This window comes from Sander lucioperca, chromosome 24 (assembly GCF_008315115.2).
Source record: "Sander lucioperca isolate FBNREF2018 chromosome 24, SLUC_FBN_1.2, whole genome shotgun sequence".
NCBI classification, from domain to species: Eukaryota; Metazoa; Chordata; class Actinopteri; order Perciformes; family Percidae; genus Sander; species Sander lucioperca.
Genome location: NC_050196.1, coordinates 15523886 through 15549338, shown reverse-complemented (window position 1 = coordinate 15549338; position 25453 = coordinate 15523886). Strand labels below are relative to the sequence as shown.

Here is a 25453-nt window from a genome sequence, read left to right as displayed (position 1 = left end):
GATTAAAACTACTGCCAAAAAACACAACACTTTCCTATGTTTTATCAGGCCTCTATATCCAATTTCAGTAAGTCATACATCAATTTAGGAACTAAGATGTCACAAGTAGTCCCATTACTTCCACTTCATTTAGCTAACTCATATTATAAGCAGAAGACAATGGTGCATTTAGTAATTGGAGCAGTTAACCATAGTCCTCATTAATCCACCGAATTTAAAATTCCAACACAAAGAAAGCGGAAGGAAACGAAAAATACATGCATCTGGCGGAATTTCCTGCAGCACCGGAGCAATCCCGGAAGTGTAACATCAAGGATATAGATTAGCCCTTTGGTAACCCTTTGAATTCAACTGCCTAAAACAGATAGATGACGATGACCTTATACTTTTCTGATAACATCATTTATGAGCGCAATGCCGTTCAGCAGCCGACACAGTGAAGTGGCAGCTTTGACCGGATCTTTTTCTGGTTACAACAACGTTTCAAACCTACTTATCTCATTATAACGACATAAGTTGGGCGGTATGTATAATGACAAGAAAAATATGCCATTATAAACATGAAAATATCTCGTTAACAAGAAATAGAATACAGATTTAGTCATGGCTACGTACGCCAAAGTGAATATAATGGACAAATTCAATATGGAATCATCACCTGGACTCATCTGGTCAGTCTATTTCCTGGTAAGAGCAAATATGATTAACATTTTGTACAGTGTGTGTGTGTGTGTGTGTGTGTGTCACGCAGGGTAATATCCCTGAGCCATGCTGAGGTGCTTCTGGATGAATCATACATGGACATGCTCACAGCCATGCTGGGGAATAATGAGACCCAATGAAGTGAAGAATATGAACACAGCTTGTCAACAACAAAACCTCTTTCTCAAGCGCTCTCCCTCCCTTTTCCATTCCCCCCCCCCCCCCCCCTTTTTCCTTATATTCATCACCGCCCCCTCTCTTCTTCTTCTGGTCTCTTTGTGCCGTACAGCGGCGAGGCGCCTATTTGCGGTGTGAGCATGCATGTATTATTACACATCTAACCTGCATGATGGCAGGGAGCTGCGGTGCGACGGATTCGGCGATCACGGTTGTTACGTGGATGGGTGATTGTGCTTGGAAACACAAGAGGTCCAGGTTAATATGGCTCAGCTCTACGTCAGAGAGGCTGATGGCAGGGGTCAAAGGTCGGCTGATGAGAAAGCACGAAACTAGCGCCGAGCTCCTCTGTGTTTGTGTGTGTGGGCAGCGCGGAGGTCAGGGAGAGTGAGTCACTGCAACCACACAGGCAACCACGCACAAACACACAAGTTTGGAAGACACACACACAAACACAACTCACTCACACACTGATAAAGACACACAGAAGGCTAGATTTGTACTTTGATGTAAGCACATCTGTGTGCGCTAGGCCTTTGTCTCAGAGGTTTTATTTACAGAAAATCAATTATAAAGTGTTCTTAGCCCACAGGAATGTGGCAACAATATGATCATGTCTTACTGACGCATCTCGTTCTAGACTCGTAAATCAGCTGAACTGAAAATTTAGCTGCAATCCAAAAAGTTGGAGCAGTGGTTGTCAAGATGGGTATTGGAAGTTAAATCGGACTAGTAGCGAGATGATTACTTCTGATTACACTTCCTATGGTTTTTACCTCTACGTACATAAAAATGATTCAAATATTGTTCAGCAGTGCAAATGTACTGTTTGTGTGCCTATGTGCTGAGGTGTTTTTTTCCTGTTCCCACACTGTTCTTATCTTTATGAGGATAGTCTGTGAGTTGCTTTTTTTCCCTCTCCTCTCCTCATGTGATGCTGTATTCTCCCTGCGAGAGTTAAGAGAGTTGTTTTGGCGCCGCATATATGGCGACTCGGTGTGTCTGTGCGTGTTGCTTTAATGTGACATGCACCTACAGCACCAGGACAAATTCAACAATGATAATTTATCTGCTCATAACCCGTAGACATATGCTACCTGTGGTAAGAGGTCACGAGTAGACATAGCTTTGTTTTAACGGGGTAAGAAGTGTAGAAAAGGTTGTGAATCGCCGAGTTAGACCAAGAAAGGAAAGTTCTCCATATTGCAGTGCTTATGCATAAAGATTGCTAAAATACTGAAAAAAAGAAGTTTTAGACACATCTAAGAGGGCGAGATATTCTGGCCTTTAGTAAGAGTTAAGCTACAAAAATACTGGTTCCTACATTTCCCATAATGCATATCAATAGTGTATTTTTAATACACTTTCCCTGTCTGGTAAATTCCAACATCTGCTGTGTAAACTTTATGGTGTACATTTGTAATCTCCAAACTCAGTCCAATCTAACCCTGATGGCATCATTATGACATCAGTGCCCCTTTAAATACAATGTTTCTATTATACAAGCAATGGCGCCTGAAAGATTTGGGATAAACTCACAAGTAAAGAAACTACAATGCCTATTTTTTCATGCGATTCCCATGAAACAAATTACCAGCAACTTCTTAACCTTGAGCGCCTCAGGTGTGTCTGAGATGTACTACTCAAAGTCAATCCATTGAATCAAGACAAGAGCACAAAGCTATGTTTTCCATATGGGGGTCAGTCACTGTGTAGTGAACAGACCTGCTCATCCAACGTAACCCCTGGTCACTTCTCCTCTCTGAGGTCCCCGCAATCATGAAAATGATCGCTATCACTGCAGCAGCCTCCGCCATCGACTGGACGTTGGGACTCTGCCGTGCTGAGACAGTATCAGTCAGAGGCCATTTACATAATAACAGCTCATCATTCAAAAAAGGTCCTTTTGTTTGCAGCATAACAGGAAACTGTCAAGATGTCACCCTCGACTGGGGCCTCAGCACGCCGCGCCGGTAAACAGCGAAGGAGGGGTCTAATTGTGGTCGACGGTAGCACAGTAAAGGACGAGGAGAAAACGAAGAGGGAGATGGTGAAGAAAAGATACAAGTGGACTGATTGGAAGCACTAGAAATATTACAAAGGGAGGAATCAAAAGCAAAACGGCTGAGAAAAGGAGTGTTTGGGGAGAGTCGAGTGATTGAAAGGAGACCCGAGTCACACAAACCTTCCCGGTGAGTCACCCCAGCCTCAAGAGCCCACTTTACCCGATGATATTTCCCGACCTAAAATTAAACTACATTGAGACACCAATGCAAGTCCAGGGCAGTAAGGGATAAACTAATTTAACATTGGAAAATTGTCCATCTCCCACTCAAAGTAATCATTTTTGCTTCCCTCTAAGCTGTTTACTTGAAGAGTTTGAAAATGCATGTTGCAAATTATACCTGGAACTTTAAATTTATTGTGCGAGGGTGTGTGTGGAATTACAAATAAATGTATTTGATGAGGCAGAAAGTTATGGTTCGACACCTTCAGCCAGACAAAGTTAGGGTTAGAGAAAATTTGACAGGGGAGGGTGCCAGTTACCATGTTGGGGACTATGTTACTGAGGACAGCAACACAACCTCAAATTATTATAGGTAAAAATTATAGTGTATAAGGATTGCGTTTACCTATGCATAAATAATACGTCACAGTGCTCATCTCAATTTATAGTAGGGCTGCAGCTAGCTATCGATTATTTTAGTAATCCAGTATTCTACCGATTATTCCATCGATTAATCGAGTAATCGGATAAGAAATATTTTTGTTTTATTGAAGAGCAATAATATACAATTGTTTGGTTTAATTTTCAGAAAAAACAACATTTTTATTGCCTACGTTGCTTACAATATCATCTCTCAAAAAACTAAACATGCCATATTACATTGTTTTTGAAGAAAACATTTTCTGAAATGCAATAACAACCTCAAACTAAGGCATACATTAAACATACATAAACATAACCTTAAGTTGTGCAACTTAATTTTCAGAACTACAAGTTTCAACCTGAGACTGATCTGTATATACCCTATATGTAAATATTAGTTATACTCAACATATTTTCATTTATATATTTGATTACAATGCTACACAGCTCTGTTACACTTATGCTAGTAGATCGTTGATCAGCTGTTTCTCTGTGAAGAGAGAGTGAGAGAAAATGGTGCGCAACAATCAGCTGTTTTACCAAAGGGATAGTCAACAAGTCGGCTCTTTAGATCAGATTGTGGTCACCACTACGTATTTTCTTGTCTTTGATTTTGGTAGTTGTTGTGTTTGGTTTCATCTTCCATACGACTCTGTGATTTACTTTTGTCGGGTCCGCTTCGTGGAACGGCTGATTAAGTTAGACTCAATGTTTTCTGTTGAGATTCTGAAGCATTGACATTGTGCTATTATTGTGGTAAGCTAGTTTGATTTTGCAGTAGACACACTGTACAGAGTTTTCGTTTTAATTACGTTTGAACTGATTCCAAACTTTGCACACTTTCTGTCGTTTTCTCTAGCCCATCTCTTCTCTTAGCCCCTTAGTATTCAGCCCAAATTTGCCTTTTTTAGACAGTATAATCATTTCATATTAAAAGAACTCTCAATCACGTCTTTGGTCTGACAAAAATCCCATCCCCAGGTTTACTAACTACCCTTTCCCGCAGCTTTCAACCGTTTCACAGTCTTCAACGCTGGGTGGAGTTTGCCCAGTTGTCATGGAGATGGAAAAATGCAAGCACAGTAGCTTTTAAGGTTTCATCCACAGCACTTCTCGTCCGTGTTAGCTTAAAGGTAAAGCACAATAGTTCATTATTTACCTAGTATTGAAATTGACAAAACAGTCGCAGCTCAATTACATGTAAAGGTTGATTCATTTCTCCATTAACCAATTAAACATCACGAAAACATCAAACTTTACTATTAAAAAGCAACTTAACACTTAAGCCCCCGTTCATTCCAAACTCAAGAGATTTGATATACCTTGGGGCTCCTTTAGTTTGAACGGGCAGGAAGCCAGAGCTCACAGACACACTTATGCTCCTAAGCCATGACAGGCATACACACACACACAACTTAGTTTCTTCACACCTCCCTGTGTGTGTGACAGGAAATCACCAGCAGCCACTCGACCCAGGAGCGATTTCTCCTCATCTTCGCCGCTCCTTGCGGGCCTCTCAGCATCCACTCCTTCCTAAGACCTGCTCCTCCACGTCTTTTCCACCCTCATCGCCTCTCACATCATTTGACATCAAAGAGGCCGCGACGAGTCTCGCTGTTTACCCTCCCTGGCAGGCGCTCATTACAAAAACATCAAAATAAGCCGTGCAGAGAGGCAGGGCGAATTAATGATCTCCCTGTGCCACCGGTGTCCTGCACGCCCTCCGAAACTGTGCCAGGCCATTTGATGCAGAGCAAATACACTCCGATACACTTGTGTGTGGAGGCAAACATGTAGTTAGATGAAGACGCATTCATGCGTATCCGTACACGCACACATACACCCACGCATGCTCTAGTGCCAAGGCCCGTGGCTGCTAACGACCATTCAATTAGTGGAAATTAGGGAAGCATTGTGAGGTCCACGCTGTGACCATTAGTTGTTGGAGAGAAGCACGAGGAATGTGGGCCAGGATTAATACCTCAAGAGCAAGATGGAGAACCTCGCAGGTCACCATCCAGTAGGGCTTTAGGTTGGGACACTAATGAGGGTGGAGGATGGCATCAGACAAAGCGATATGTCGTACGCAGTCTGTTTTTATAATTAGGGGATCCGTTGCATGTTGTGTGAAGGTTTTTTTCTTTGGTTTATTAGCAATGTTTTGTGGGTGCAGTCAGTCGTTTCAACAGCGAATTCGACGCAAACGGTCATTATGTAGTAGTATGAAGCAAGTCCTCATTAGATCAAGTGATTCCATACAAATTGCCGCTCCACAAACGCAAACCCCGATTGTGAAATCAAAGTGCTTTGGCAATGCATTGTGACACAACACATACATCAGCGTGTGCAGGTCGCTCTGCAACACATGGCTTTCTCCATGCATGTAATGGCAGGTTTTTATTTGGAAATTAATTCTTAATCTAATCTATACAGCCCTATTAATAACTATTATAAAGCACACCCCAGTCATGAATTAATCAGGGATTGGCAATTAGTGTAAAATTTAAATGCATGTTGTAAACCCACATTGAGTGTCTGGCACTAGACGGAGGTGCCAAGCCATCGCTGTACTAATTAGTTTGCAATTATGTTTAATAAGTTCTGTGGAAGCCAATCATCTTACAGTCGGGAAGCTGGGCTCTCCTGATACACGCGCTGTGGATCCAACATGGAGGAGGCAGTGACGAACATCGCATTTTATATGTATATATATATATATATATATATATATATATTTTCCTTTTCTCGCCAACGTTTGCTGAGCAATGCATTCTTGATTTTGAGCAACTCCCTCCATCACACTCCGTTAAAAACGTCCTGCTGGGAGCTTCGCAGTGGAGACAAACTTCACCGTTTCTCTCTCGGAGCCGAGTACAACCATCACTTTTCGCCATTCCCCTATGAGCACAAGTTATTTTGTGATCAAGTGTAATTTACCTACTTAAAAACAATCAATTTTCCAAGAACTTATAGCACTCAGCTGCAGGTTATTTGTAAGTAGGGATAGAAAAAAAGTTATCCTGAGTGAGGGTGGTAGGAAGCTTCAGTCTTTTCACTAACTAAATTCTTTCAGGCAGTCCAGTGGTAGTGAACGAGTTCAGGAAAGGTTCATTAAACTCACTTCACCCTGCAGTCAAACCGCAGACACTAATATGAAACTTAGATTAAAATCTGCCGGCAAAGTGATTCAAGTGCTCAAACTAGACTGTTGAGTTGATCCGTTACTTATTCTGAAGAGTTTTAGCTGTCGGAAAAACAGCATTTGAACTCAAACTAAAACTGCATTCTGGTCTGTTGTTTCTTCTTCATTTTGGGTTTCAAACTGGGCTGTAAGCTTCTTCAGCAGTGGAAGTACGCCTTAAGCCCTGTGACGATGATTGTAATACAGTTCACATCGACATCAAAGTAATAATACAGTGAATGAGCGAATAATCATGGAAGCATCCCGTAAGCCAAAACACAAATGTAATAAGACACGTGACCAGAATATGTTCAATCCTCACACTCACACACATAACACTGTTTTTGTATCTGGTTTCATTTGTTAGCTACAATCATGCAACGCACACAAAGCTAATTGAGCTAACAGCTAATTTAAGCTTAATTTCTATCTGGTGTGACGTGTCTAGCGATGGGGTCCATTACCTTGGAGTGTTTTGTGTAACAGCAGGGTTTCCCATTCTTCCCATTCTGCAGACATGGCACGATTGCAGCAGAACACCAAAACCTGCAATGACAAAAAAAATATTGTCGATCTCCGTTATAGCTCAAAATATGACCACATGTTGTAATTATGCTGGTTTAACATGGTTTCTGTTTGATTTCTACAAAAAGTCAAACAGCTAAAACTATTAAATCAGAAGATCAGTCTCAAACATGAGTTGTCACGCCTCATGTTCCCAAAACAGGAACAATACAACACACAAGGGATATGTGAACTCGAGCACTATCTGTGTTTAACAATGCTAATGAGCTAACTGTCATCAGCTGTGACCTGAAGAAAGATACAGGGAAAGAGGGAGTAGGATCCATTTTTATTTCAAAGAATAAGGACTGCAACTGGTTCTGGAGGAAGGAGCTGGGGACAAAAGTTAATAAAATATCATTCGGGGGCCACGTTGCCATGTTGGAAGACTGGCAACAAAATGAGAGTGTGTAACACCATCACCTCCTAAACCCTGATAAAACACAGGAAATGCAGTTGTGCGGTGTTAGCGGTTTAAATTATACTTTAAAAGTTAGACTAAAGATCAGGGAGGACGAAGCAATATACTCTTCAACCCTCCAGATAGAGAAAAAATAAAGAAATCAACACAATGAACAGTATGAATGCAAGATCCCTGGCTCTGGATCAGCCAGGCTGAGTGATACAGTGTGGATTCAGAGTTGAAAGCATTTTGAGAAACTTAGCCGCGGACCAAAATGCCTCTAAATGGCTTCATGGGTTGGATTTTGAATGGTCAGCTGCGGGTGGGGACTGACGGAGGATGGGGGGAAAAAAGGAGGAGGAACCTAAGACATAAAAACGAGAACCCATCGGCTTCTCCTACTGAAATATTCCTGATGGGATTTGGCAAAAAGCAGGTGTTTTTTCCGTTTTTTTGGAATGGCATCGAAGACAACAGCTTCAGAGAGCGACATATTAGTAGTTAAAACTCAGATAGCTCACTACAAAGATCTCCTCCTGAGCTCATGGCAACACATTGGGCCTAACGGCAGGCTTCAGCTGGGACTCTTGGCTCAGGCTCTTGACTCCAACGAGCTCCGAAAGTGTGTGTGCGCCAGTGTGTGTGTGAGCTAACAGGCGCTGCGGTGCCATTTGGACCGCTGCCTGACACCCTCCGTGTTAATAAGAGTAATCAGTGCCCCCATGCCTGCTACCAGCCTACATAGCACAGCAGAGAAATGGCACAGGCCTGCATCGCCACCTGAGTGTGTTTACCCAAAACACACGTTGCCTCCCCCTCTTCACACACACACATACACACACACCTCATAGAAGCTAATGAGGGGGAAATGCAGTCAATACAGTACAATTGATCAGCATTGTCCGGCGACAGCAGGCCATCGATTGGGTTCCCCCTCGCCAGTAATGCCTCATTAGCTGCGTCTTCAACACACATGAGCAAACACACAATCAGGTGGAATGCATTGGCGCCGCAAACAAATCATGGCGTTTAATTTTCAAAGAGATCGTTCGGCTTTGGTTCATTTCGCAGAGGATGCCTCGTGTACATTCCTCAGTGGATGAATGTGTGGCCGCAGCTACATTCCATACGTTTTCATTAATATCAATTGTGTGATATCAATATTAGGGCTGTGTGTGGAATTGTGTTTTGCCTGTTGAGGCAGTGGGAGTCAGAGAAAAGTAATCAACTGCGTTTTAATTTTAAAACTGAACTGTAGCATGTACTGTTAATATATACGTGTCACAATAAAAGGACTCTTTAATTTCAGTCTGAAAAAACAACACTGGTATTGCTTTGGTGCTCAAATTTCACCTATATTTTCTTTTATTTGTTCTTCTCAATCATGCCACTTTGCATGATTCTTGCCAAAGTTAAGGATGGAATTGATTTGTTAGATCTGTTGGACTGAAAAGCAACACACTCTAGAAGCATGGATGTTGTCCAACATCCATTAATTATAATGTTTATAGTGGCTAAGCTTTAAAGTGCCCATATTATGAAAAAAACACTTTTTCTGGGATTTGGGGTGTTATGTTGTGTCTCTGGTGCTTCCACATACATACAAACTTTGAAAAAAATCCATCCATGCTGTTTAGAGTGAGATACAGTTTCTGAATGTGTCCTGCCTTCAGTCTCTGGGTGAGCTGTTCAAAAGCCGAAACGAGCAGGCTAACCGCAACATTAGCTTGTAGCGTTAGCATGCTAACGCTAATGCTAACGCTAGCATGCTACCTCGTTCTCAATAGCAAAGCACTGCTACAACACACACAAGTTCACCATAATCTACAAAAGAACTACTTCCATGTGCGCCCTCATTTAGAAGTCTCCCAGCTAATCCTGCCTTGTAACTGACCGAAGTTGTAGAAACAGCCTTTCTTTTACTGTCTATGGAGCTAGTTAGCTGACATGATCTACATCTGAGCTACTGGGCATGTGCAAGTGCAATCAAAGATAGTACAGAAGAAGAAGAAGAAAAGAGGTCTCACTCTGTAGCTAAAACAGAGACCAGCTGAAAAGAGGATCTGCAGCAGTGAGAGAGAGCACTGCAGTACAACAAAATATGGTGTTTTTTGAAAATTAAACCATGTAAACCTATTCTGGTACAACCTTAAAATACAATTATGAACCTGAAAATGAGCATAATATGGCTGCTTTAAGAACCACACAATCATTTTGCATCTTTGGCATTTACAGCATCGTACAGTGGCACTCATAAGTTTATGAACCCATGCTAAAGTTGACTAAAAAGAGGAATACAAAAAAATTCATCTTTTGGAAATTGATCTTAATGCCTTAATTAAAAAAATTAGGAAAAATACAACCTTTAAGGACACCAATTTTCTTTGTGAATGAATAATGTATCGTAAATAAATAAATGTTCTTCCTTAAAATACAGGGGGCATAAGTAAGTACACCCCTATGTTAAATTCCCATAGAGGAAGGCAGATTTTTATTTTTAAAGGCCAGTTATTTCATGGATCCAGGATACTATGCATCCTGATAAAGTTCCCTTGGCCTTTGGAATTAAAATAGCCCCACATCACCACATACCCTTCACCATACCTAGAGATTGGCATGGTTTTATTTCAGTTAGCCTAATAGCTGGTTTGATTTGCATTGAGAGATGATTTTATGGAAAGTACCCCATGCCAATCTCTAGGTATGGTGAAGGGTATGTGATGATGTGGGGCTATTTTAATTCCAAAGGCCAAGGGAACTTTATCAGGATGCATACTATCCTGGATCCATTAAATAACTGGCCTTTCAAAATAAAAATCTGCCTGCCTCTATGGGAATTTAACATAGGAGTGTACTTACTTATGCCCCCTGTATTTTAAGAAAGAACATTTATTTATTTATGATACATTATTCATTCAAGAAGAATGAGGTAAGAAGGACAACAAGAAAATTGGTGTCCTTAAAGGTCGGATATTTCCTCATTTCTTTAATTAAGGCATTAAGATCAATTTCCAAAAGATTATTTTTTTTTTATTCCTCTTTTTAGTCAACTTTAGCATGGGTTCATACACTTATGAGTGCCACTGTATATCCTCTCACTGCTGGGAAAGAGACTTGTCAAATGTTTATTTTAGCAACGATTAGGTGTTTGTTTAGTTACGTTAGAGGTTGAATCTCTGCTTCCGGCTGGTAACATTGAGACCTTCCACCATAGAGGCCTACATGCTAACCTGTGCCCAGATCAGATCATTTTCTGTCCTCTGGAGGGATTCACACAAGATTTGAGGTGCTGTAATGTGATACATGGTTTGTGGTTTAGGCTGCATGTGTGTACGTGTGTGTTTGGATGGTGGTCAGGAGGTAAATCTCTGTGTGTGTGTGCATATGTCCATTAGTGTATTTACGTGAGCGTGTGAATGTGTACAGACGTGAAGTGGTAACTGTGTGTGAGAGACTCGTTCCAGTGGCTAAACACTGCACCCATAGAGGTGTCTCCAAAGGCGCACTGCTGATCCCCGAGCAGACCGCTGCTTCCTGAGGCCTTCATGGATGAAAAATATCCCCAACGCGGGAGCACACACACAAACTTGCAAACACAAATCGGTGGAAAGCCCACTTGTCTGCCTGGAAAACCCTGGAGTCCTAGAGGACTGGATTCCCTCAGAAAACGCACTATTCCTCTCACAGTGTGGGCAGTGTGTTACGTATGCTTGGAATCAACTGAAGAAGCCTTGGGCGTGCGATTCTTGCACTTTATTGCGAATACCCTCCTGAGGCGAACCCCCGTCTGTTCTGACGTCCCACTTGAACCGTAGAATGAAGCAGCAAGAAGTAGAAGAAAAGCAGTAAAAGACTCCCCCTCAAGCCTGTCTTTGCTGTTTGCCTTTCATCTCCAAGCCCGTAAGTTCCCAGGGTTCAGAGCTGCCACGCAAAAAAAAAAAGAAGAGGCAAACGTGTCAGCCGTGTGCTCGCCCATTAAGGCCAAGAGTCGGGCCTGTCAAGCTTTTCAGTTGTCCTCGGCACTCGGCGTGACGACTGAACACATCTTTATAGCTATTACGGGAGGCGGCCGAGGTCGGAGAAGTGTTTCGTCGCGTGTCAGTCAGCAAAAGTGTGAGTGTGTGAAGCAGCGTATGGGCAGATCAATCAAAAATGTCTGATTAAGAGGAAGAGGGCGGGTTCCCATTTCCATCCAAACGAAAGGCAATCCCGCTACATGTAGATTGGGTGTCATTCAACCGTGAGCCACCACTGACTTGTGTACATAGACAAACACATTAAGCACCGGTGCCGATTGCCGTAATGACAGCAATAGAGCCAGTCCGATGACAGAAAACAGAATAGCACTTTGGCCAAGGTTGACAGAGACAGAAATAAGGAAAGTGATTTCTTTTTTTTTTTTTCCTCCTAAAGGTGCTCATTTGCCGAGGTGAAATGGTTGCGACACCGCAAGCAGGGGGCAATTTCCCTCCCATCAAGTGTATGGTTAATTTTCCTCGTCCCCTTTTTACTCGTCTCTCAGGGCAGCTGGTTTGTGAAGGCTACAATTGCTGTTAACATCTCACTTGATTGTACAATTTCTGGACTGGAGGCCTTTTCTCTGCCACTGCTAGTAATCCTTAAACATTACAAAGGTTTGATTCTTTGTCTTGTCAAAAACTTGTGATGGGCCTCTTTTGTCCAGTAACACCTACTTTGCTCAGGTGATGCACATATTTTGTTGTCTCTAATACTCCCACAAAAACAGAAATCTTTTCTGTTAAATGTATAAAGCTGAGCATTACTGTATTTTATAATCCTATAGTTAGCCAGAAACAACTAGCCTAAATTAATCCATGCATTCCATGTTCACTTTTTAAATGCAAGTAACACAGAACACATAGTTCAGCTTTTTGCCCCCATCCTCCAACAAAAAAGCACATGTGCATACATCTGCATTCATGCAACCTAGAAACTGGCTCCCACAAATGCTCACCAGCAGCAGGGATCCAAATCAAGCTGATGTTCTCCTTTGATTTTTTACCGAGGGAGGCTTGCTCAGATTTGACTCTGCAAAGTCAGAGTGAAGCGGCTAGTTGGAGGGAAGTGGGAGACAAGGCGGTGTGTTATAATGTAGGGAAGGGTGCGTGTGAGAGGCAGTAATCTCTCCCTCTGTGTATCTATCTTTCAGTCTTTCAATCTCTCTTTCAATTCAACACACAGCACAACACTGCAGGGGGAAGAAAACAAGTCAAAGCAACACTGTCGTCTAGTTATGCAAAATCAACAGAGTATAGTATTTGTAAACCCGGGCTAGCTGTTCAAACAAAGCATGATTATATATCTCGCCCCCACGTTCTCCCCTGTCCTCTTTTTCACATTTTTCCAGGTGAGAAGATTATGTGGCTGGGTTGTGTCATTTTGCTCAAATTGCACACACCTGACAGTGTGTATGCGTGTGTGTGTGTGTGTGTGTGTGTGTGTGTGTGTGTATGGTCGGTACAGTACAATATGTTTGCATATCTGCCTGTGTTGTGAGAGTGCGTGGGCATCTGTGGGTGTGTCTGCCACTAACGGGAGCATTGGCGGTGAAAGGTTGGCCTTCGGTGGCGGTGGACCTCTAATTTGTTCCGCCACGGCAGAAGTCGGCTAATGCTGCACACCTGCTATCCCTGTTCCATCATTAGCTGGTGCAGAACCGCAAAAAGGTCAAACATAAACAGAGAGATCACAAGCGCGAGAGAGGAACACAGGCAGAATGAGAAAGAAGAAAAGAGAGATAGCGTGCGCGCATGGGAGAGAGAGCAGGAGAGATGAGCGCTAATGTGGGGATGATGAGTGGGCGTGGGCCACCCAAGCATGGAGCGATGCATGATGGGAACACTTCACACACCGGGGCGCCTGCCTCTGATCTTGGCAAACAAGCCCCAACACAGAGGCACGGTCGCTGCACACCTGTACACAAATACACACCGGCAAACTGCTCACAAACAAACTGACTCGCTGGTATCGCCGAGCGAGATCTGCAGCAAATCCTACAGTCAGCTGTGGAGATGTGAGATCATGTCTTTCTATTAATTCAAACACAAAGTGAAAAGGCAGCAATGAAGGCAGTGTAAATTAAAAAAAAATTAAAAAAAACATCCTATCCATCATCATCCATCTTGAATCCGTTTCAAGATGGAAACCCATATCGCTAAAGTGAAAAAGACTGCATTCAAGAGAGGTGATTGATGAAAGGCTTGGACTATATTTCCCAGGGTCCCTTGCTACTTTTTTTCCTCCGAAGACTTGAGGGACCACAACTTTCAGAAAGACAGATGCTAAATGTGAAATTGCATTGCAGGCTAGACAGGGAGTGATGTCATGACTTCAGCTCTCTATTCCTCAGCTTCACCACACACACACACACACACACACACACACACACACACACACACCATGTATAGTGCACACACATGCAACAGAATGAGAATAGACGCGGTCTCTACCTGGCTGCGAGGTAGTATCGCTGTGGTATTTAGGAGTGTTCGACTAGACAAATATGACAGAGACAGGGACAATTAGTTTGGCTGTTTAAGCTACATTAACTCTCTCAGCTATCACACCCCAGTGCCAAAGCATAAGTCCTCCCAAAGGAAAGCAGCGCTGACTGTGGAAGAACTACAGGAGGAAGAAAAACATCGGGGGAGGGTTGTTTGTTGTGTGGTGTGATTGGGAATAAATTTCAATTATCTGCTGTGTCACTTTTCTAGGTGTGTTTCTTGCATGTCTTTGCACGTTTGCAGTTGTGAATCTGCTTGTGTACAGCTAAATCAGTTCAAGGCTTTCAGTGCAGCAGTGGCTAATCCAGTGACTATAGTCAAAACAGAAAGATATGAAAAGCTGTATATAAAAAATAGAAGCATCATAATTTGGACAGAACATGCCACATTATTCCCATTATATGCCTGTATATGTACAATAGCCTGTGGCACTGATATGATATGGTGCAGTGCAATTCATTTAAACAGTAGCAGTTGAACCAGTTTGTTAGGTACACCTAGATTAAACTAATGGATATTAGTTTAATCTATTTTGTTGAAACGGTTTAACAAAATGGTATGTCCATTTTGAAGGATACAGCTGCTGTTGAAATATATTGCATTTACAGACAGGTGTTTCTATTATTTTGTCTAACCCATTGATATCAGTGAAGGGAGGCTACATTTATTGCAAAACTCAACTAAACTTGAGTCCTTTAAATGTCACCAAACAGGACTTTGAACGGAATTGAAAAGCCCTTCATTGTGACGTCCAAACGTGGAAACTCCTGAACAGATTGAGCGGTACAGAGGGAAACAATTACAATTTCCACAGTTCACCCACAGACAGATGAAGTCCATCCCAGCATGGAAGTGACTTGTGTTTAGCGGGGGACTTGTCCGAAGGTTGACCTCTGCTCTCCTGGCGGAAATGAACGAGAGCGAAATAATGATGCGGTGCCGTCCGACAGCTCGGGGTGAGGGCAACGCACATCTGACTCCCTGGTGTCTACTGTATATAGATTCACTTACACAGAATAGTAGAGAAGCATTGAGACATCAAATAAGTCTTATTAAATATTCATCAGTAGCGCTATAGAGACATGTGTGTACCTTTTTTGTCTGGGGCTGTTTTCCATGGTTTGTTCCAATTAAGGAATATCTTTTATGCAAGTGTAAAAATGCAGTATGTTAGACAACAGTGTGCTTCTAACTATTTAAGTCCCTCTTCTGTTTTAACATGACCATGCCAGGTCCATAAAGTTTTCTCAGTGTAGAACTTACAGTACCTTAAAATGCTGGTTAATTTAACATAATTTCATCATTTTGGATTCCATCACCCCATGAACTCTACATATTCTCAATACTCAAGAGCTTGATAAAAACAATCCAGTTTTATGATTTTAAGAGAGAACAAATATATTGCAAATCAGGGATTAACCGATTATCTGCCCTGGCCGATGATCGGCCCGTTTTTTGGCCGTTTGTAGATTATCTGTATCAGCGTTTTATTTGCATGATAGATGATAAATTAATTAATTTAAAAGTGCTCTGCTTTGGCTCGGCTACAGCTCTGTATCTGTCCCTCTGCTTCGGTTTCACTCACCACTGAGTCTGACTTAATGTCCCGCCCACAACACTATCTGACTCTTTTACTGGGTATTATGTTGAACGTTTCTAATTTAATAAATAATTGCTTAAATCATCTAAACTAAGTTTTGTGTTGGAGTTTGTAAAATTCCAAAATCTTAATTTTCACTTAAAAGATTTTCATTTTCACTGTAAATGCATATCGATTCCACATAAAGGTTATCGGTTTTATTAACTACTAGTAATCAGTATCGGCCTTGAAAAACCAGTATCAGTCGATCCCTATTGCAAATATTTTATTAGAATTAGTCTTAAACACCACATCTGGTGGAGCCAAACACCCATTTACAGAACCCCTCTGCCACCATCTCATCCTCCCTACTGGCACACATGAAGAGACGACACACAGAGCTTATTATACTGTTTATTGTAGTGGAATTTTAACAAAAAGGATAATGAAAAAACCTTCATGCTTCCTGCATGTGAACTATATTCAAGATTTGAATGTGTGAGACTGTGAGTGGATGTATGTAACAGTTGTGCTCACTTCCATGTTTTATTTGCTCAATTTGCACCCCTGTACAAAGGGAAAATGGTTGAGTCCATTGGCCTGTGTTGACCTCGTTCCCAGCTGGTAGTTGGCCACTTAACATGGTGGGGGGTGAGGCGAAAAAAAAAGGGACTCTTGCCAAGCCCTCCAAAAAGTTAGCAACTCGTGTGGCACTCTAAACAACAAAACAATGATTGCTCTCTTGTCCGTATTGCCAGTACTACTACGAGGCAGCGGTGCCAATACTCTTCAAAACAAGTGGGTGTTTGACAAGTAGCGGCAAACGCATTAACGCCAAGGTGGGAGAAATGGTAGCTCAGTGGCAGAGTGTTGGTCAGCACATGTTTGAGCCTGTTTTGTTCTATTTTGATCAATCTCTTATAACACCGGTTGTTTGTGGAAAAACTCACGTAAAAGCGTGGTGAAATGTGTTCATCTGACAACTTTAAAACCTGTTATCTGCAAATAATACTAACTACCTGATAATTATGCTGTCAGCAACACCACAATTGTGTTCCTTCACCCACAACAGCAAAGACATTTAAAAACGGTTTGGTGAGTTTCCATGATGGAGCGGCTGTCAACACGGGGGGGGGGAACACAGCGTTTGTTTATTCATTTGGCCGAGGCTGTGTCGGCCTTAGTGATTGGTCGTCGTCACAGTGCGGTGATTAGGACCATCTTACAGCAGGAGCCAGAGAGCTGACGGTGGGTAGGATTTCATGTACTCTGCCCAACATCCTCATCCAGGGAACAAGAGCCTTCAGGACAAGCTCAGAGAACAAGGCTGAGGATGAAAGAGGAGGAAGAAAACCCAGGAGTGGTGGTGAGAGCGTAAGAGTGATGGACAGAAAGAAAGAAGAATCAGACCTCCTCTTGCCTCCAGCCCTTTCATACTAACTGTACCTGCAGCCCCTCCCTCAGCACACTGACTCCTTCAGGCCCCACACCCTGCAGCCTGCCTATAAGAAGACTTTCTCCATCCCTAAATCAATTTCAATTAATGCCAGCGCAACACAAAATGTGTTTCCTGTTTCGGTGCAAACTAGGTCCGATTCCATCCAACCCATAATCCACCTTGTAGTAAGTCCATCTTCATAGCAATCTCACGCACTTCCGATAACACCACCCTAACTCTTCTAGAACTAACCCCACTCCCAGCCCCTTCCTCTATTCCCAAACCTTTCCTCAGCCCTCCTCCTTCATCCCTTCGACTTTTCTGCTCCCTTCCTTGGCTAACCCCACCTTCAAATCCGTTCATTCAGCCTCCTCCAGCCCCACCCCAAGCCTTACCCTCCCTGGCTGAGCCTCTCTCTGGGCTACAGGCTACTCAGCAGTGGGTGGGGCAGGTATCTGCAGTGCAGCGCGCTGCGCCTGGCGCTCAGGGCGGCTCTCTGGGGTGAAAAGCCAGCAGGGCTCTGATGAGCTAAGGGTGTCATCTGCGGTTTCCACCAACCCCGGCAAAATGAAAGGAATGAGAGAAGGAGAGAGAGGGGATGGCTGAGTGAATAGGCGTGCATTGTAAATCTTCACGGGCAACAACATGCAACCGTGGGGAAGGGAGGGTGGCGAGTGGAAGAGAGAGGGAGAGATGGCGCCGAATGGGGAGCGGATTTGCCTCACTCACTTAATGCACTGCTTATGACAGCTAAAGGGGAAAGTGCGCTGGAAATTGGTGAGGAGGAATTACCAGTGTTATACCGCTTGCCATCTTACAAATGAATACCGTTTAGCCTCGGCATATAAATGAGTGGATTTTGCTTGGAGAGGAAAAGAGAACGAAAAGAGAGTAGTGGAATGAGAGACAGAGGAAGGCAAAGTGGCAATGCAAGCAATCAGTGGCCGGCGTGTTTTGTGGAGGTGTGTGTGTGTATGCGTTTGTGCACACGAAGGTATGTTTGTGTGCGTAACTGCGGGCGTGTGTGTGGCTCAGTGTGAAGCTCTGTGCCGAGCCAGCCGCATGAAATTATGCAAGCAAGTAACAATGAGCAAATTGAACCTCCGCACGCTGACACACACACACACACACACACACACACACACACACACACACACACACACACACACACACACACACGCCCAGCACAAGGTCAGGCTCAAAGACAAGGGAGTAGGGGCGTTTTAGCAGTGGGTGGGAGCGAAAAACAGATCATGATAAATTGGCTCACATTTTACAAAAGCCTGCCCTTAATGCTCCTCGGCTAGCCATGCCCCCTAGCCCAGCGCTGGGGCTGCTTTAATAGCAGCAGCTAGCCATTTGTGATATATGAAAACCAGGCTGTGGCACTAATTGTGCAATTACAAAGTGGAAGCGGTACCGTGTTGTGGCAGTGTGGGGAGGAGCGAGACAGGGAAGCAAAGAGAGGACTGTGCACAAATATCCATCTCTCTCTCTTTTTTTTTTAATCTTTTTCCTATACTGTACCTTGCTAATTCCCCCTCCATCGCCTAGCTGCCTCCTCTGTCTGCTTTCCTTTTGCAGAGGGCTCTGGCCAACTGAGCTGCGCCCCTGGCATCCCTGTAGTTTATTGAGAGATAGAGTGAGTGTGCCAGTTTCACTAAACCACAGGGAGCGGAGGAACTGGGAGAGAGGGAGCTCCAGAGCGTGTGAACACAGTTAAAGTGAGAAAGTGTAGCAAGATAGGGAGTGAGGGGGCTGAGAGGAGGAGGAGGAGGGAGAGAAGGCAAAATTTGTCTTGCGCGTCGATGAAGGGACAATTTATTAGGAGCTGCTCAGGGAGACAGAATATTTTGCCCGAGTGCTTTACAGATCGTCAGGATGAGGAATGGGAGCATATCAGCGCAGTGCCGGGCCCGGGCCTGGGCCGGGCTGGGGCCGAGGCTGTAGCAGCAACAACCTGGCACAGCCACATCGCAGTCTGCTGCAAACACCCATGGGGGTCGTGGATCAGGGGCACACAGGGATGGAGGAGGGGGTTCTGCAGTGATTGTGGAGATGGTGGAGATCCAGATACATCCATAAAACAAGCATCTTCACAGGATTATAAATCTATTCAGAAGTGTTTTTTCCAAGCTGAACTTTTACGGTTGTAAATTTTAATGCCGTCACATGAAACAACTTTTAAGCTAAACGTTACTTAAACCTCTGAGGTCTAAGGGCATTTTCACACATCTTCATAAATTCACCTTTTTAGGGTATTTGCATATAACTGATCCCAATGTGTTTCACATCAAAATGGTGAGAACAAACTCAGTATTCCACTTTTCACTTTTGAAAATAAATCTTAACTTATGTGTTGTACGAATTGTTTCGGTGCTTAAAAATGAGTTTACCAAAGTCTTAGGTTCACAATGTAGTATATATATATATAAATAAAATTATAATAGAAAATAAATGTCGGAAATTCAATTTTGTAATATCGCTTTTTGAGTAGGAGTTTTTTCAAACATCGTTTGGACATGCCGGTGCGTCTTTCGTCCTGAGAGGTTAACACTATTAATTCCATAAAAAAAGTAGATATTATAACAGATTTTGAGTAATGTCGGTGTTGGTTTATGGAAGAACCACATCAAATTCTTTAACATAGATGGCATGACATTACATTCATGAAGCAGATGCTTTTTTTTTTTTTTTTTTAAGATGATTTTTTGGGCTTTTTTCCCTTTATTTCAGAGTGACAGTGGATAGACAGGAAATGTGGGAGAGAGATGGGGGATGACACACAGCAAAGGGCCGCAGGTCGGATTCGAACCCAGGCCGCTGCAAAGGCCTCAGCCTACATGGGGCGCACGCTCTTACTGGGTGAGCTACAGGTCGCCCCGAAGCAGATGCTTTTGTCCCAAGTTAGAATAAAAGCATTCAACCCAGATGTCGTCAAAAGTTGTGCATCCTCTCCAAACAAACACCTTCTATCATTGCTGGAATGCGGTATAGCAAAGTTTCTGGCTACATGCGGGTAAGTGTCCGGCATCACAAACTACACTCTGTTTACACGAGGCGGTAAAATTATCTTGCAGGCGTACAGTATGTTTGCTCACTCCCGTGGCGGCAGCGAGATTAAGGAATCCGGCATTGGCTGGTCTGACCGACAAGCACAACGGTCGGGGCAGCGCGGCAAACAACACCTGTGCACATCCCAGCGGGTAGGTATGCCAGGGTAGAGCTAACATTAGCATGCTGCTGTAAACATGAGCCGAGCAGGTGTCTCACCATCCATTACCAGCGGCCCAGGCTTTAATTGTGTTTAAGTGAGACAATATATATCTCTGTACACATCATATTGACGGTGAGAATTTGGAGGTTGGGTAACATTTCTCCTTTACAAAGGCCTCGTATTAACCTGTGTGTTAACCTATGGAAAAGAGCTATGCATGTGTGTTAATCCTGCATATGTTGAAGAATATGAACACGAATCAGCAGCCATTAGGATGGATAGGATGGAGCATAGGGGTCAGCATGAGACAAGGCTCCCTATTTAAATAATACCAACATATGGACAAAATAACTTTTGATTCATTCCCACTCTTCTATATGAATACCAAGTAGGATCATTGCAGTGTGATAGAGGAGAAGAAGTAGGGAAAAGCACCGAAGCACTATAATTGTTTTTCCTTTAAAAAGGCATTTGGTTAATTTAACTCTTGCATGGAAAATAAAACATGAGAAAAGCCAAGCAGCTTTTCTGTTCCTCATCTCTCCTGCGGCAGAGGCTGATCCCCCGGCGTACTCGCCGACGCCTCGACATATCTCCCGTGTAACCAGCGAGGCAGACTTCCTATTTATCTCCTGTCTCACTGAGCCGCAGCTAGCTAGCACGGCTGGCGTGACCTCCGCTGGGCGCACATTAATTTCACCTCGCTGTTTGTATGGCACCGATTAATAAAAAGTGACTAGGTTTTCAGCAAATGAACACGCGCTGATAAATGAGGGCCCGCGCCTAATTGCTTGGTAAATTAAGAGCTCACAATAGTGACGACGATGTGTGCTGCTTTTAATATTTAAAAACTCATTAAGTGTGGGGAACGTCTTGCTTAGTTGGGCAGGCAGCCTTGTATGATCACCTTTAGGTGCTATTAACGGACCGTGTGAAATGTCAGCGCGAGTTTAAGGTTGGAAGTGGAGCAGCTCATCTGATCAGAGCTGCTTTAAGTTGACTCCAACCTCCAGCTTGCTGCTTTTCACCCCAGAAAAAATATTCTCTCATTCGCCTACACACACAGGAAACCCCCCCCCCCCCCACACACACACACACACACACACACACACACACACAAGAACTGCTCTACACACACTTAAATACACACGTCTGTGCAGGATGTCAAAGCTAACATAATGTATATGCAAACACGCATACAACTCAAATATCATGCATTATTTGGAATCACAGACACAATATTTATATACATACATACATACATACATACATACATACAGTATATGCATATATAAACAGACACATAACAGACACCTTTCTCACACACAGGTTATATACATATACACAATCTGGACTTTCACACATGTACACAAATGTCCCTCATCACACACTCTCTCATACAAGCACAAGCTGTTTTGTGTCTGCACGTACAATACAAAATCCTCACGCAGTATGTGGAATTACACACAAATGTTCTCACTACATACACAAAAACATTCCTCCTCATGCACATCTAACACACACACACACACACACACACACACACACACACACACACACACACACACACACACACACGTCACAACTCAAATGTCATGCACCATTTGGAATCTGGAGAGCAGAGATGAGCGAGCACTGGCAAATATTGAAAGTATTTATTTCTCTCCACAGATGAACGGGACGTAATCCTCCAAATATATTTAGTCGTGTTATGGATTTGTTGTCGCTTAATTTGCATGACAACACACTACCTTTTCACTGCGCACACAGCCGCAATTGCAGCGCTGATATCATCTTTATTATTATTGAGCCATAATGTGGCGCTACACAGAGGGGGGAAATTGAGTAAGTTAAGCCTGGAGTAGGAGCAGACACTTGGCTTATAGTGATGGATCGCGTTCAGTAATTTGTCTTTATTATGATTGGCCAAGATCAATATTTTAACAGTTCGGTTACGGCCTTCAGTACAGTGCTTAATATGTATTATTCACGACCTTTATCGGCATGGAGGGAGGCAGGAACGGGTGGGATATATGGAGGAGAGGGCTGACATTTTTCAGACTGAGGCAGGGAGAGGGCCTGCTCTATGTGGGACATGAATAGGACTGTGTAATAGACACAAATTAAAGTGTGTGTGTGTGTGTGTGTGTGTGTGTGTGTGTGTGTGTGTGTGTGTACATGTGTGGGTGTGTTAGAGTGGCTGCATCCTTGACTGCAGGAGCACATCCATATGCCAAGAGACACATGGTTAAAAGGTTGGTTCACCCAAATTAGAAAAGAAAGAAGAAAAAAAACATATCTGTTACTTCCAACACCTCGAGCAGTATCTAGCCAGCAGACTGTTTTAGTTTGGTATGCACAGAACACAATATACTGTACATGTGTGATCAGACATGAGGCACAAAGAGTTCTTCTTCCATGTGTTACGGCTGCTAAAGCAGCAACACAACAGCTGGGACAAACTATGAAAACACGCAGGCTTTTATAGCTACAGTAACATTATCAAGTGCTGTGGATGTACCGTGAATGTGCGTAAGGAAAATTACGTGGGCCTTTTCTACTAACCTCACGATATTGTACGCAAGAGCAAATCCCATAACCATGCTAACTGTAAACAACACATACAATGACAGCGGTAGCTTCAAGATACTTTACTTATTTATTCATTAAAATGCATGACTAAAATGAACAGTGGCGTGAGTATCAAAGGAAAGAAATAAATGATGTTACACTGGGAAACTACAATCTACATCAGCAGTATGTTTGCGGTCTTGGCTATATATCTATGTTTCGATCAGTGGTGGATTGTAACTAAGTACATTTACTCAAGTACTGTACTTAAGTACAAATTTGAGGTACATGTACTTTACTTCAGTCTTTTCTTTTCATGCTACTTTCTCTCTCAAGTCTCAAGGCTCTCAAGTCTCACATTCACCGTGAGACACGCATTTCAACCAGTTCACACTCTCGCACGCCACACCTTGTACTTCTCACGCTGATGAAGGCACAAACGCACTGAAAAGCGACAACGCGCCTCATTGATGCTTCCATTCCACACAAAACGCATGCAATTTATGAAATACAATGTTTTGTTATGAATTAAACAATAAACAATATAACGGCCTACAAGTCCAGCTGAAAGTTAGCCGATTAGGATTTTTCTGCATTGAGTACTTTTACTTTTTAATACTTTAAGTACATTTTCCTGATGATACTTAAATACTTTTACTTAAGTGACATTTTCAATGCAGGACTTTTCCTTGTAACAGAGTATATTTAGACTGTGGTATTAGTACTTTTACTTAAGTACAGGATCTGAATACTTCTTCCACCACTGGCTACGATACATGAAGCAACTTTAAGTATCCGATAACGAGCACTGCTCTACTAATCCATGACCTTGCAGTTAACAGCTTTCATAGGGACTATTTCTTTGGTAGTAAGTAGTTCCGATGCAACAGTGAGATACATGGATTATAAGGCTTTCCTAGAAAGACACAAACACAATTCCATCCACCCCCTCATTGTATTTGGGTGGAGGCAGAAATATCTCAAAAACCGATACCAGTAGAGGTAAATTGAGAAAATATGTTTTTTGAAAGTCTGTATTTTCAGAAAATAGTCAGAAAATACAAGCAAACACACCTCTCACACATTGGTAATCCTTTAATCCTCACTGGGCATGTACTTTGGAGAGATATAACTGCAGCCGCAGTATGAGACATACCTGTAACATAGATGAATGTATGTCACTTGGATAATTGTATGCTATTCTGTACTCAATTCACATTCTAGGTCAATCCCACAAAAACAGAAGTAGCAGGGTTCAGGAGAATGTTCCAAGGGGGAGGGGGGGTGCTTCATATTGTAGAGCCCACATCAGATAAAAAACGTGCCATACTTGCAGCGGTTTGTGAAGCTGCGAGAGAAGCGTCTGGGATTAAGAGCTGTGACATATTCATATCTGACCAGACTTAAAGCTGCTGCCACAGGGGAGGGTCTGTCGCTATCAAAGCTGCAGGAAATCAGCCAGAGAGGGAGAGAGATAGGGATAAAGAGATACAGGAGGTACAGTCACAGTGAGAGAGAGACAGAGAGAGAGTGGAGTCAGAACAGCAGAGAGGATTTCTTACAAAGCTCCCCTAACCATCTCTCAAAAAGAAAATCCTTTGTAGCCCTCATCCAGACCCGACGCCCTCCCTCACCTCAACCCCGACTCCACCTTCTCTACACACAGTCGTATTTAAGTCCCCGCGTGGAACGAATGGGGAGCGAGCCCTGGAAAAGTTTGTCACCAGGAAGGCTGGGTCGCTGTGTAGCTGATTATATCAGTTTCGGCAGCGGACTGGTAATAGGCTCCTCTTCGAGCAGCCGCTAACCCCGGCTCTCCCCTGGCAGCCGCCGAGAGTGGAATTAATCAGGCCTACTGGGAGCCTCCTCCATCCACTCACCGCAGGCGAGCCACTCCGCAGTCATTTACCAGCCAATCCCACTGTCAACCCACTGTCATTTAGGCCCTTTTCATTATGCCTCCCCTCCCCTGCGCACACAACCTCACTCTTTCCCTCTCATGTTAGATCTGAAAAAATGGAAATGGGTGACAGATTAGCCTAATGCTGGGTACCTTTTGCAGGCTGCCTAATATGATCACTACCGCTTTGCATCCAACACAGACTGGGATGCTGCACATCTGCCCAAAATGAACAATGTTGAACTAATATGATCTATAAAAAATGCCAGTGGTTTTCCGTATCAGCCACTCACTCGGTCTGTAATTAGAGCTTGTTAATAAGAGCACGCTATCGCCAATGTAGGCCGGAAAACACGCCATTGTCCTAAATGTGACATTAGATGGCCAACTTTGTTCATTGCCTATAAAAACCCCGGGCCATAACCACCAATTACCGCGGCTAGGTGTCCCTGGGGAGCAGGGCCCTTGTATCAGGCTGGCCTCGCCTGCTAAGCCTGCTTAAGTGACCTATTTTGGGCTCGGAAGCAGTCTGTAAAACACCTCTAAG

The 25453-nt window shown here is 43.2% G+C and overlaps 1 protein-coding gene across 4 annotated transcripts in view; it reads right to left on the bottom strand.

Annotated features, from left to right (window-relative positions):
• Nucleotides 1-25453, bottom strand: part of LOC116044494 (POU domain, class 3, transcription factor 3-B) — a 173781-nt gene that overhangs the window by 103739 nt on the left and 44589 nt on the right. Inside the window, exons 4-5 of one of the 4 annotated variants that reach the window (XR_004896617.1) lie at nucleotides 24081-24162; nucleotides 23815-23922 (exon numbers count right to left, since the gene is read on the bottom strand). The exons of 1 other annotated variant lie outside the window; for it this stretch is intronic. The gene's annotated coding sequence lies outside the window, so the exon portion shown is untranslated. Of the gene's footprint in view, nucleotides 1-7174; nucleotides 7257-19104; nucleotides 19260-23814; nucleotides 23923-24080; nucleotides 24163-25453 lie in introns of those variants that run through there. 2 more of the 4 variants (XR_004103680.2, XR_004896619.1) reach the window with 2 other exon arrangements.